Source organism: Apium graveolens, chromosome 9 (assembly GCF_009905375.1).
Source record: "Apium graveolens cultivar Ventura chromosome 9, ASM990537v1, whole genome shotgun sequence".
NCBI classification, from domain to species: Eukaryota; Viridiplantae; Streptophyta; class Magnoliopsida; order Apiales; family Apiaceae; genus Apium; species Apium graveolens.
Window position 1 is genome coordinate 70083223 of NC_133655.1, and position 13306 is coordinate 70096528.

A 13306-nucleotide genomic window follows, 5' to 3' on the forward strand; every position below is an offset into this window, starting at 1 on the left:
CATGGTAATTTTTGTGTGGTTCTAATTCAACCAACAACACACTTTGCTTGGTCATGCTTATGTCACCATGTGATGTCACCCTCCCTCCTTTGTCCTCTTCTCATTGGTTTGATGACATTATCCCCACTAATATCTTTGATTAGCTTGTAATTATTTGGCTAATGACCGCTGATCTGTTATACGGTTCGCTTAACTTTCATTTTCGTTTATCGTTTGAGGGATCATACCCGGGATCTTATTACTTAGATTCTCTTAACCTTTCTCAATACATTATATTCCTTTTTATGATCCTCTATTAAAATCCTTGAATTTAAATCCTTTTTATCCTGTTACCTTATACTCAATTCTTTCGATATCTGGTGGATTTTCGGGAAAAATCAAAAGGTTCAAATTTGGATTCTGACGATCTTTACATACACTTATATATCATATAGAGTACCAATAAAATCTCAGAATATCCATAAAAGAACCCCTACATAGTGTGGCATGAACAGTTTTCTTATTCAGCAATATCAGCAAAAACACTATTCATAAGGGTTACAAAAAGTTCAAAATTTTGGGGTTATTACAGAGAACTCACTCGAGAAGTCTTAAAATGACTTGTCGATAAGTCAGTTAGACTTATCGAGAACAAAATTCTCTATATACTTTTGATCAATTTGATTCTATCTTATGTTAATTTTACATATTGAAGATGTAAATTACATTTAGGGAGTTTTCTTAGAATTTGAAAAATTCCAAGCTGAATTTGTTTTTGAAAAATAAATATGCAGAGATTTCTGAAATATTTATAATTCATATTTCAGTTAATTTCCAATTAAATCGGATTAATTTTGATTTACTAGAAATTAATCTGCTGCAAAACATTAGCTGAGTTCTTGCCTTAGGATGAAGAATTAAGCATTCCAATTTAACCTACAAGTCTAGTGAAAGTTGCTTCATCCAAAATTTTAGTAAAAATGTCAGCTAATTATTTTTCTGTTGGAACAAAAATGAGCTCAATGGTACCATTTGTAGCATGTTCTCTAATAAAATGGTACCTTACATCAATGTGCTTTGTTCTAAAATGATTAACTGGATTAGCCACTATTGATATAGCACTAGTGTTGTCACACATAATTGGAATTTTGTGCAACACTAGGCCATAGTCCATTAGCTGATTTCTTATCCAAATCACTTGAGCACAACAACTTCCTGCAGCTATGTATTCAGCCTCTGCTGTAGAAGTTGACACAGATTATTGTTTCTTACTATACCAGGATACAAGTCTTTATCCAAGAAACTGATAGCTTTCACTAGTACTCTTTCTGTCAACCCTGCATCCAGCAAAATCAGCATCTGTGTAGCCAACAGCTTCAAAACCATTTCCCTTAGGATACCATAATCCCAAGTTTGGAGTCCCCTTCAAGTATCTGAAAATCCTATTTACAACCATCAAATGTGATTCTTTTGGATTGGCTTAAAATCTTGCACACAGACAGGTAGCAAACATGATGTCTGGTCTACTGGCAGTTAAGTAAAGCAATGATCCAATCATCCCTCTATAGCTTGAAATATCTACACTTCTGCCCTTTTTATCTTCATCAAACTTTGTTGCTGTAGACATAGGTGTAGATGCAGGTGAACAATCAACCATACCAAACTTCTTCAATAAATCTTTGACATACTTAGTTTGGCTGATGAAGATTCCATCACTTCTTTGACTGACTTGTAGTCCAAGAAAGTAACTGAATTCTCCCATCATACTCATTTCATGTTCACCCTGCATAAGCTTGGAGAATCTTTAGCAAAGTTTTTCATTTGTAGAATAAAAGATGATATCATCCACATAAATTTGAACTAGGATCATATTATCACCATGTTTTTTGTAGAAGAGAGTTTTGTCTATAGTCCCTCTAGTAAAACCATGTTTAAGTAGGAATTCTAACAATGTATCATACCAAGCTCTAGGTGCCTGCTTTAGTCCATATAGAGCCTTGAGTAACGTGTACACAAAATCTGGAAATTCAGGATCTTCAAAGCCAGGTGGTTGTTGCACATAAACCTCTTCTTCTAGCTCACCATTTAGAAAGGCACTCTTGACATCCATTTGATACACTTTAAAATTTGAATGTGCAGCAAATGCTAGAAAAATCCTTATTGCTTCAAGTCTTGCAATTGGAGTAAAACTTTCATCATAATTAATTCCTTCTTCCTAGGAGTCACCTTTAGCAACCAACCATGCCTTGTTTCTGGTAATTATACCATTTTCATCCATCTTGTTCCTGAACACCCATTTTGTTCCAATTATACTTCTATTCTTTGGTGCAGAAACTAACTCCCAAATTGTTCCTTTCAAACTGATTCAGCTCTTCCTGCATGGCAGATATCCAATCAGGATCCATTAGAGCTTCTTCAATTTTCTTAGGTTCTACTTGAGACAGGAAGCATGCATGTAGGCACTCATTAGCAGTTGCAATTCTAGTTCTCACACCAGCAGTAGGATCACCAATAATTGCTTCTCTAGTGTGACTTCTATCCCACTTCCTTGTGTGAGTTTGTTGACTTGTGTCTTTATCATTTTCTTCATCATTGGTATGACTTGTAGATCCTTCTTCTCATTCCCCCCCTGAGTTTGTGCTATCAAATTCAGGTGTTTGAGATGAGCTTTCATTCCCATGATTTTCATGTTCAGTAGTCTCTTCATTCATCATCTGTTGTGCAATAGCTTCATCTTCTTCATCAAAATTGTTAGTCCCTTAACAATATAACAAGAATTACAGAAGGGGGTTGAACGGAATTCTTAAAACTTTTTCTTGAAATAAAATGTTCTAACTCAAATATAAATATAAATGTATTGATTAGCATAATGCAGAATAAAACTTAAGTGAATCAAAACACTAGTAATTAAAAACAAGAGTCTTTAAAAACTTTCTGGTGGATTTGAATGATTCCACCAGAGATATATATTATATATCGAGAGAACCCTGTGTGCAGAAATGCTCACAGCTGCTTACAAATATTGAACTGCTGAGAATACAGAGAAATGCTAAGAATTCTGTTTACAAATGTTTCTCTTGTTGTTTTCTCAGATTATTGTTTCTAATTGCTACTTCTTGGTTTATATATCACCAAGATTACAAAGTAATAAGACAAGATAATAAAACAAAAACTATCTAATCTATTACAATGCTACTTCATTACTCTATTCCAGTATCTTTGAATATCTTCATAATAGCATGGAAATGGCAATGCTTCTTTGTTCTCGAAAACCCAGTTGAATAGGCTACCACATTCCATTTGCATCCACTCGACGCATGTGACTGTGTTATCACTGTCAACTGATGTTTGAATTCTTCATCCGTCGGGTCCAGATCATCCGTCGAGATTGATCATCCGTCGAGATATTGATCATCCATCGGGTTGTATATTTGATCATCCGTCGACTTCATTGTAGGTTATCCGTCGGGTAGCAAACTGGCACTTGACTTCATTTCACTTATGCAGAATTACAAGACATCATCTATGTACAATTAATCAACCTATTCTGCATATCTAGTTAAAGTCAACATGACTTGAATACTACTTACAGAATCTACACAATGGTGAATGCAGAAATGGCTACAGACTTATTGTTACATAAGCTACTCACTCGATGGATAATAAGACATCATCTGTCGGGACTATAATGAATCATCTGCCAGGACTATAAATCTTATCCATCGAGTGCTACATTATTTTACTAAGTAAAATCTACTAAGGTATTTTGTTCAAGAAATCATCAAGTACACAACATATACACAACAAAATCATTGTTAATATTGAGGTTTTCAAATGCAAGGGATTTAGCTTCATTATCATCAAGGCATTCCAAGCCTGGACACTTGTCATCATCAAAAGTCACTTCTGTAATTTCCATAATCTTCTTTTGATCAATCACATAGACCTTGTAGGCAGTTCTCTCCAATGAATATCCTAGAATAACTGCTTCAAAAACCTTTGAGTCAAATTTTCCCACATATTCAGAGTTATCTTTTAAAATGTAACATCTGCTTCCAAACACATGAAGATGCTTTACAGTAGGCTTTCTCTTAGACACTAATTTGATTAAGGTGATTTTCCATGGGCCTTGTTAATGAGATATCTGTTTTGAGTATAGCATGCAGTGTTAACAGCTTCTTCCCAGAAACTTGTTGGTAACTTGGCATCTTGCAGCATTGTTCTAGCAGCTTCAACTAATGTTCTATTCTTTCTTTCAACTACTCCATTTTGTTAAAGTGTTCTAGCAGCAGAGAACTCTTGAACAATGCCTTTGTTTTTGCAGAATTCACTTAATGTTGCATTTCTGAATTCTGTTCCATTATCATTTCTCAATCTATTTACACAGTTTTGATCTTCAGCCTATTTCTCTATCTTCTTTATGTGCTCAATTATGATATGAGGAGTCTCATCTTTAGAGTGCATGAACTCCACCCAAGTATGCCTTGAGAAATCATCCACCATTACAAGTGCATATTTGTTCCTTGAAATTGATAAGACATTTACTGGCCCAAACAAGTCCATGTGAATAAGTTGCAAAGGTGCACTTATAGAATTCACAGTATTTGACTTGTGACTTGATCTTTTCATTTTTCCTTTCTGACAGGCTTCACAAACTTCAACTTGAGCAAACTCCATATTAGGCATGTCTTTTACTAACTCCTTTTTGACCAAGGTGTTAATTGCCTTGAAATTCAAGTGAGATAACTTTGTATGCCATAACTTGCTTTGTTCTTCTGATGCCTTGGTGTAGACGCAACAAATTCCATCCTTATTTGTTGAGTCCAAGTCTGCAACAAATAAGCTTCCTTTTCTTGCTCCTTTCAGAGCAATTTCACCAGTTTTCTTGCTGATAAAAGTGCATTCTTCTTTGTTGAATAAAACTTCGAAGCCTTTATGTTAGGAATATATGTGCATTAGTTTGATGATATGTTTAACAAAACACTTAAGTAGAAATTCAGTGTCTGTAGCCTCAACGGATAAGACCACTTTGGCTATCCGTTGATGGTGTAGCTTTACTTAGAAATAAGTCTAGTGTTGTAGCATATTTCAGTCTCTGTATTTAAGATGTAATTCTTAGAAGTTGAGAGAAACTATGAGTCATGTTGACTACTAGAAGATATGCAGATAGGAAGGCCAATTGTAAATATTTCATGCCTTGTAATTTTGTATAAATGAAGTGGTATCAACGGATGACTTAAAGACCTTCAACGGATGAGAAGCTAAGCTTCAACGGATGTCTCTAAAGCTTCAACGGATAACATCCTTCAATGGATGAGTGCATCAACGGATGAAGGCTTCAACGGATGTTCTGTTGATTAACCGTTGATAAGTGGTAGTTGTACCTACAAACAGAGGCACGTGGGTGAACAGAGATTACTGAAATGTGGCAGCCTAATTTCAGGAACATCAGAAAAAGCAGCCGTTCTACTCTAGTATAAAGAGACATTAAGTCAACAAAGTACTGGAGTGAACTGGAGAAGAAACAAGTGGAGATCTTACTTTATTATTATATATATCCTTGTCTTCACTTGTAAACTTGGTAACATATAAACCAAGTAGTAGCTAGTAATTAGATAAGAATTTTTCCAGAGCTGTTTAGAAAAATCTTGAGAGAAAAATTATCTAGTTTGTACTAGGATGCAGCTGTGATCAAATTCTTAGATCACAGAATTTCTGAAATACCATCTCTGGTGGAACAACAAATCCACCAGAAAAGTTTTTAAAGGTTTATTGTGTTCTTTACATTTGTGTTTGAATATATATCTGTCTGTATCAGCTTAAAGCAATTCACACACTTGTTCATCTTGAACACACAGTCTTTATAAACTGCTCAAAACTTGAAAAAGTTTTGAGATTTACATTCAACCCCCCTTCTGTAAATCTCATTGTTAGTTCTCTAAAAATAACAATTGGTATCAGAGCAGGCTCTTGACAAACAAAGAGTTTAAAGATCTTGGAATCTAACAAAGATGAGTAAGAAGGATATTGGAGTAAAAATCCCAGTTCTTGACAGAGACAGTTATCACCACTGGAAGGTGAAAATGCACCTTCATCTACTCTCCCAAGATGAAGGTTATGTAAACTGTATTGAGAATGGTCCTCACATTCCCCACAAAGTAGCCACAGTTGCTACGGCCACAATTGCTGTTGGTCAATCCATTCCAAAACCTAGAGCAGAATGGACAATGGAAGACACAGAAGAAGTCCACAAGGATAAGAAGGCTATGAACATTTTGTTTAATGGTCTTGACAAGGATATGTTTGATAATGTGATAAATTGCTCCACTGCCAAAGAGGTTTGGGACACAGTTCAGCTGCTGTGTGAAGGTACAGAACAAGTAAAAGAGAACAAGATGCAGCTTCTCATTCAACAGTATGAGTATTTTCATTTTGAAGAAAATGAATCTTTAAATGACACATTTAACAGATTCCAAAAGCTGTTGAATGGATTGAAGTTGTATGGTAGAGTGTACCAGGTGAAGGATTCAAATCTTAAATTCTTAAGATCCTTGCCAAAGGAATGGAAACCCATGACTGTCTCCTTAAGAAACTCTCAGGATTATAAGGACTTCACTCTTGAAAGATTATATGGAATCTTGAAGACTTATGAACTAGAGTTGGAACAGGATGAGGTATTGGAGAAGGGGAGAAAGAAAGGAAGTTCAGTTGCATTGGTAGCTGAAAATGAGAGGGAATGCAGACAAGAAACTGTGAGATCTACATCAAACTCCAAAGATGGTACAAGATATCAGGAATCAAGCAAAGGAAAAGAGCAAGTTGCTGAGAATGAAGACAACTCCAGTCAAGATGACTCTGATAGTGTTGATGAGCATCTTGCATTTCTGTCCAGGAGATTTGCAAAGATGAAGTTTAAGAAAAACACTAGAGCCACTAAACCTCATAAGAACATGGTGGACAAATCAAAGTTCAAGTGTTTCAATTGTGGTATAAGTGGACACTTTGCAAGTGAGTGCAGAAAGCCAACTTCTGAAAAGAAGAAATTTGACCAAGTAGATTACAAGAAGAAATATTTTGATCTGCTCAAGCAAAAGGAAAGGGCTTTCATTACTCAAGAAAAAGATTGGGCAGCTGATGGAGAGGAAGAGAATGAAGATGTGGAGTATGTCAACTTAGCTCTCATGGCTGATTCTGAGGAAAATGAAGTTAGTTCATCAAGCAATCAGGTAACAACTCAGGTAATCACTACTGATGTAACACAACTTACTAAAGAAGAGTGCAATGATGCTTTTAATGACATGTCTACTGAATTGTATCATTTGCGTGTGTCTCTTAAATCTCTTGCTAAAGAAAATAGTAGGATTAAAGAGAACAATCTGTTTTTAAGTAATAGAAATGCTATGTTAGAAGATAAGTTGATTGACCTAGAGAAAACCAAGCTGCATTGTATATCTGTTGAGAATGAACTAGCTGAATCTATTAAGAAAGTAGAAATACTTTCTAATCAATTAAAGAGAGAGCAAGAGGTGATTAAAGCCTGGAAAACATCTAGGGATGTTAGTGCTCAAATTGCCAAGGTCCAAGGAATTGAATCATTCTGTGAAACTGCCTGGGATAAAAACAAAAAGAAACTGGAATTAATTGATGGGCTGTCAACGGATGTGGAATCAATGGATGATGAAGGTTATCCGTTGAAGGAAGAAAATGAGCATCCGTTGAAGGTTCCTCAATTAAAACAGGCAGATGTTTCTAATAGTGAAAATCTAAAGAAACTCAACAAAAAGTTTGGTTCAACTTCCAAGAACTTTGTTAAAGAAGAGGCAAGCACATCCAAAGATGTCAGTAAGGTGAATATAGGGCACATGACCTTAGAACAGTTAAATAATAGGCTCAAGATGGTTGAGGATAAAAAGGAAACTAAAAGAAAATCTAACAGAAATGGGAAGGTAGGTGTTAACAAACATAACAATTACACACCTGATAGGTATGCTCCTAGAAAAAGCTGTGTGCATTGTAGTAGTGTTAATCATCTATCTGCTAATTGCAAATCTATTAAGAAAACCCCCATAACTGTACCCTCTTCCATGCCTAACATGTCTGCATCATCTCTATATGCTATGCCTACTATGTCTCAACAGAATCCTTATGCACATTTTGCAAACATGCCATATTTTAACAATCCTTATCTTGCTGCATTTAGTATGCCTCAAATGCCATACAATATGCCTATGTGGAATAACATGTATGCACAATCCATGCCTTATCATATTCCAAATGTGCTAAATGATTCTGTGACTAACCCTACACCTCAACCAACTACATCCAAGACCAAGGTTGACTCAAAGTTACCTAAGTCTAGAGATGCAGGAGGAATGAAGTCTAAGAGAAAGGCTAACAAGAATGGACCCAAGGAAACTTGGGTACCAAAATCAAATTGATTGATTTTATGGTGTGCAGGGAAATAGAAGAAATCTATGGTACTTGGACAGTGGCTGTTCAAGACACATGACAGGAGATTTCTCCCTGCTCACAGAGTTTAAGGAAAGAGCTGGCCCTAGCATAACCTTTGGAGATGACAGCAAAGGGTTTACTATGGGATATGGCTTGATTTCAACAAGGAATGTCATCATTGATGAAGTTGCATTAGTTGATGGTCTCAAACATAACTTACTGAGCATCAGTCAACTATGTGATAAAGGGAATACAGTTTCCTTCAATTCTGAAGCCTGTGTTGTCACTAGTAAGAAAGACAACAAAGTGGTTCTAACTGGAGTTAGAAAAGGAAATGTGTACTTAGCTGACTTCAACTCTGCAAATGCAGAATCTATTACTTGTCTCTTCAGCAAAGCAAGTTCAGTTGAGAGTTGGCTATGGCACAAGAAGCTATCCCATTTGAATTTCAAGACAATGAATGATCTAGTCAAAAAGGACCTAGTAAGAGGAATTCCTCTTGTTGAATTCTCAAGGGATGGTTTGTGTGATGCTTGTCAGAAAGGCAAACAAAGGAAAGCATCATTCAAAAAGAAGCTTGAAACAACAATTGATGAACCATTACAGCTGCTACATATGGATTTGTTTGGACCAGTCAATGTATTGTCAATTGCAAGAAAAAGATATTGCTTAGTGATTGTAGATGATTTCTCAAAGTTTTCATGGGTCTATTTTCTTGGATCAAAGAATGAAGCAAGTGAAATCATTATCAATCACATCAGGCAAGTCAATAATCATCCTGACCTGAAGGTTAGGAATATCAGGAGTGACAATGGAACTGAGTTCAAGAATTTATCAATGAGGCTGTTCTGTGAAGAAAATGGAATCATGCATGAGTTCTCAGCTCCAAGAACACCTCAGCAAAATGGGGTAGTTGAAAGAAAGAACAGATCTTTAATTGAGGCTGCCAGAACAATGCTTGAAGAATCAAAGTTACCAACATATTTCTGGGCTGAAGCTGTTAATTGTGCCTGTTTCACTCAAAATATCTCTTTGATCAATCAAGCTAAAGGCATGACTCCTTATCAGTTGTTCAAGAGAAGAAAACCAACTCTAAACTTTCTTCATGTCTTTGGATGCAAATGCTTTATACTAAGGAATCAATCTGACCATAAAGGGAAGTTTGATGCAAAGGCTGATGAAGGGATATTTGTTGGTTATTCAGCTGGAAAATCTTATAGGGTCTACAATCTAAGAACCAACATTGTTATGGAATCTGTGCATGTTGTGTTTGATGATAAAAAGATTGATGGACTAACAGATGAGGGACAATATGAGAGACTCAAATTTGACAACATTGAGATATATTGTGATGATAGTGAAGAGGAGACTGATGGAGATAACACTTCAAAAGGGATTCAAAACATGCCCTTGGATAATGCACAAAATACTGCATCCGTTGAAAGTCAGAATTCTGCATCCGTTGATAGAGGCAATGCAGTATCCGTTGAAAGACATGGTGTATCATCCGTTGAAGTACTAAATGAAGCATCCGTTGATCATAGTTTATCAACGGATAATCGATTTACATCATCAGTTGATAGAACTCCAAGTTCCCTGCAAAGGACCAACAACTCAGGGGGAGTTTCAACTAGTCAACACTCTGTCTCACATCATGACAATACTGAGGCCACCTCATCTAGAGCACATCTTCCACTTCAAAGGAAATGGACCAAGAATCATCCCTTTGAACTGATCATTGGTGATGCATCATCTAAAGTGCAAACAAGAAGAGCTACTCAAGATGAATGTCTGTATAGTAGTTTTCTATCTCAGGAGGAACCTAAGAAAGTGGAAGAAGCCTTATTGGATCCAGATTGGATATTAGCTATGCAGGAAGAGCTAAACCAATTTGAGAGAAACCAAGTTTGGAAGCTGGTACCCAAACCAAAGAACAAGAGTCCTATTGACACAAAATGGGTATTCAGAAACAAGATGGATGAAAATGGCATTATCATAAGGAATAAAGCCAGATCGGTTGCTAAAGGCTATTCTCAGCAAGAGGGAATAGATTTTGATGAGACATATGCTCCTGTTTCAAGACTTGAAGCCATCAGAATTTTTCTAGCCTATGCAGCTCATGCCAATTTCAAAGTCTATCAAATGGATGTCAAGAGTGCATTTCTAAATGGGAAATTAGAGGAAGAAGTCTATGTAAGTCAACCTCCAGGATTTGAAGATCCAAATTTTCCAGACTATGTATATTATCTGTTGAAAGCACTCTATGGACTGAAGCAAGCACCTAGAGCCTGGTATGAAACCTTATCAAAATTTCTTTTGGAGAATCACTTCACTAGAGGTACTGTTGATAAAACTCTCTTCTTTAGGAATATTAATGGCTCTAGTATACTTGTTCAAATTTATGTAGACGACATAATATTTGGTTCTAAAGATGATAAACTTTGTAAAAAGTTTGCTAAGCTAATGCAAAGTAATTATGAAATGAGCCTTATGGGAGAACTAACCTATTTTCTTGGTTTACAAATTAAACAAGTTAGTAATGGAATTTTCATTAGTCAAACTAAATATATTCATGATCTTTTAAAGAAGTTTGACTTAATGGAATGTTCATCTGCAAAAACTCCCATGGCCACTGCCACCAAACTTGAATTAAATAAGACTGAAAGGTATGTGGACATTACAAGTTATAGAGGCATGGTTGGTTCACTTTTATATTTAACTGCTAGCAGACCAGATATAATGTTTGCTACATGTCTGTGTGCTAGATTTCAAGCTGATCCTAGGGAGTCTCACTTAATAGCTATCAAAAGGATTTTCAGATATCTCAAGGGTACACCAAATTTAGGTATTTGGTATCCTAGAGAATCTGGCTTTGATCTAATTGGTTATTCAGATGCAGACTATGCAGGTTGCAAAATAGACAGGAAAAGTACAACAGGCTCCTGCCAATTCCTGGGAAACAAGCTTGTATCATGGTTTAGCAAAAAGCAAAATTCAGTCTCTACTTCTACAGCTGAGGCTGAATACATTGCTGCTGGAAGTTGCTGCTCTCAAGTGTTATGGATGAGAAATCAACTCTTTGACTATGGACTTCATGTTGATAGAATTCCTATCTTTTGTGACAACACAAGTGCCATAGCCATAACAGAGAATCCTGTACAGCACTCAAGAACCAAGCACATTGATATCAAGTACCACTTCATTAGGGAGCATGTCATGAATGGTACAGTGGAACTACATTTTGTTCCAAGTGAACAACAAATTGCAGACATATTTACCAAGCCACTTGATGAATCAACATTCACAAGATTAGTAAGTGAGCTAGGTATGCTTAATTACTCTTAAAATTCATGTCCTTATTGCAATTTGAATTGAAGCCTGAAATATATTAGTTGCTAGAACAAATTTGACTTTTAACATAGTTTATTCCATCAACGGATGTTTCCTATCCATTGAAAGTCAAAATTGCTCTATCAACGGATATTCATTATCCGTTGAAAGACAAATACATTTCTGGAATTTTTATCCGTCAACGGATAAAACTGAAGTACCTTTCAACGGATGACAATTTGCCTTATCCGTTGAAATGTCACATCAGTCGATTCAGGTGTTTCACAGCCGTTGATTCTAATTTCTTAACCGTTGATACTCATACATACATCTGTATGTATTGGTTTTAAAGGTAGTTGTTAGAATACTTACAGTTTATTCTTAAACGGCTGAAATTCACTAACATATACTTATTGATTAATCTTTTACTAATTTTTTTTTTGAAAGCAGATAAGCCCTTCTGATTTTTCATTTTTACTTTACGCTTTCTTAAAATTTCAAACATTTACCATTTTCTCTCTGCAAAACCTTCAAGTTATTCTCTGCAATTTCTACTCACAACAATGGCACCAGTCGTGAAAATTATGTCTCAATCTGGGTTCATCTATGAGAAGAACAATTTCATAGCTTTGGTAGAAAAGAATGAAGCCCATTCAGACTATCACAAAATGATGGACTTCATCAAAAACTGTAAACTTAGCTATGCAATGCTGGAAGCCCCAACGATTTACTGTGAAGTAGTTGAGGAGATTTGGACAACTGCTGAGTTCAACTCCATAGATATGACTATCTCCTTCACTCTCAAAGGTAAAAATCAATGTATTAACTGTGATGATTTACAAGCATGTTTTAAATTACCTGAGAACAATGCCATGACCCCACACACTGATAATGATGTATCCAGCATGTTAGATTCCATAGGTTATTCTCTTAACTCTGCTAGTTTAGGGAGTATTAGAAGAAAAGGCCTTAGGAAAGAATGGAGTTTTCTTGGGGATGCCTTTATAAAGGTTTTCTCTGGGAAAATTAGTAATTTTGATGCCATAACTTCATCTCTTGTTAATATGCTCTATATGCTTGTTTCTGATAGGTATTTTAACTTTAGCAACTATGTGATGCTAGAATTGGGTACTAGATTAGGTAACAAAGCTAATAGACCTAATAACATCTATTATGCTAGATTCTTTATGTTATTGGCTAACCATGTTGCTGAAGGTTTGGTCATAATCAATGAGAATAATAAACTCAAGTGCTGGGCACAAGAGAAAAGAGTTCTTGCAGATTTATTGATAATGGATCTCAACAGCAGTGTGCCATTGGTATATTTACCAATCATGAATGCACCTCAGGTAGGTGAGGTAATTGCTTCTACAACTCCTACTTCTTCCAACCCCTCTATTTCTTTATCTTCTAGTGTGGCCATAAAATCTGTGACAATGCCCCAACAGATTTCTACCAAGGTCACCAAAACTAAACTTTCAAAATCAAAGACAAAGAAAACCACCTCTGTTGTTTCTCAAAAGACAACAGTTGTAACACCAACCAT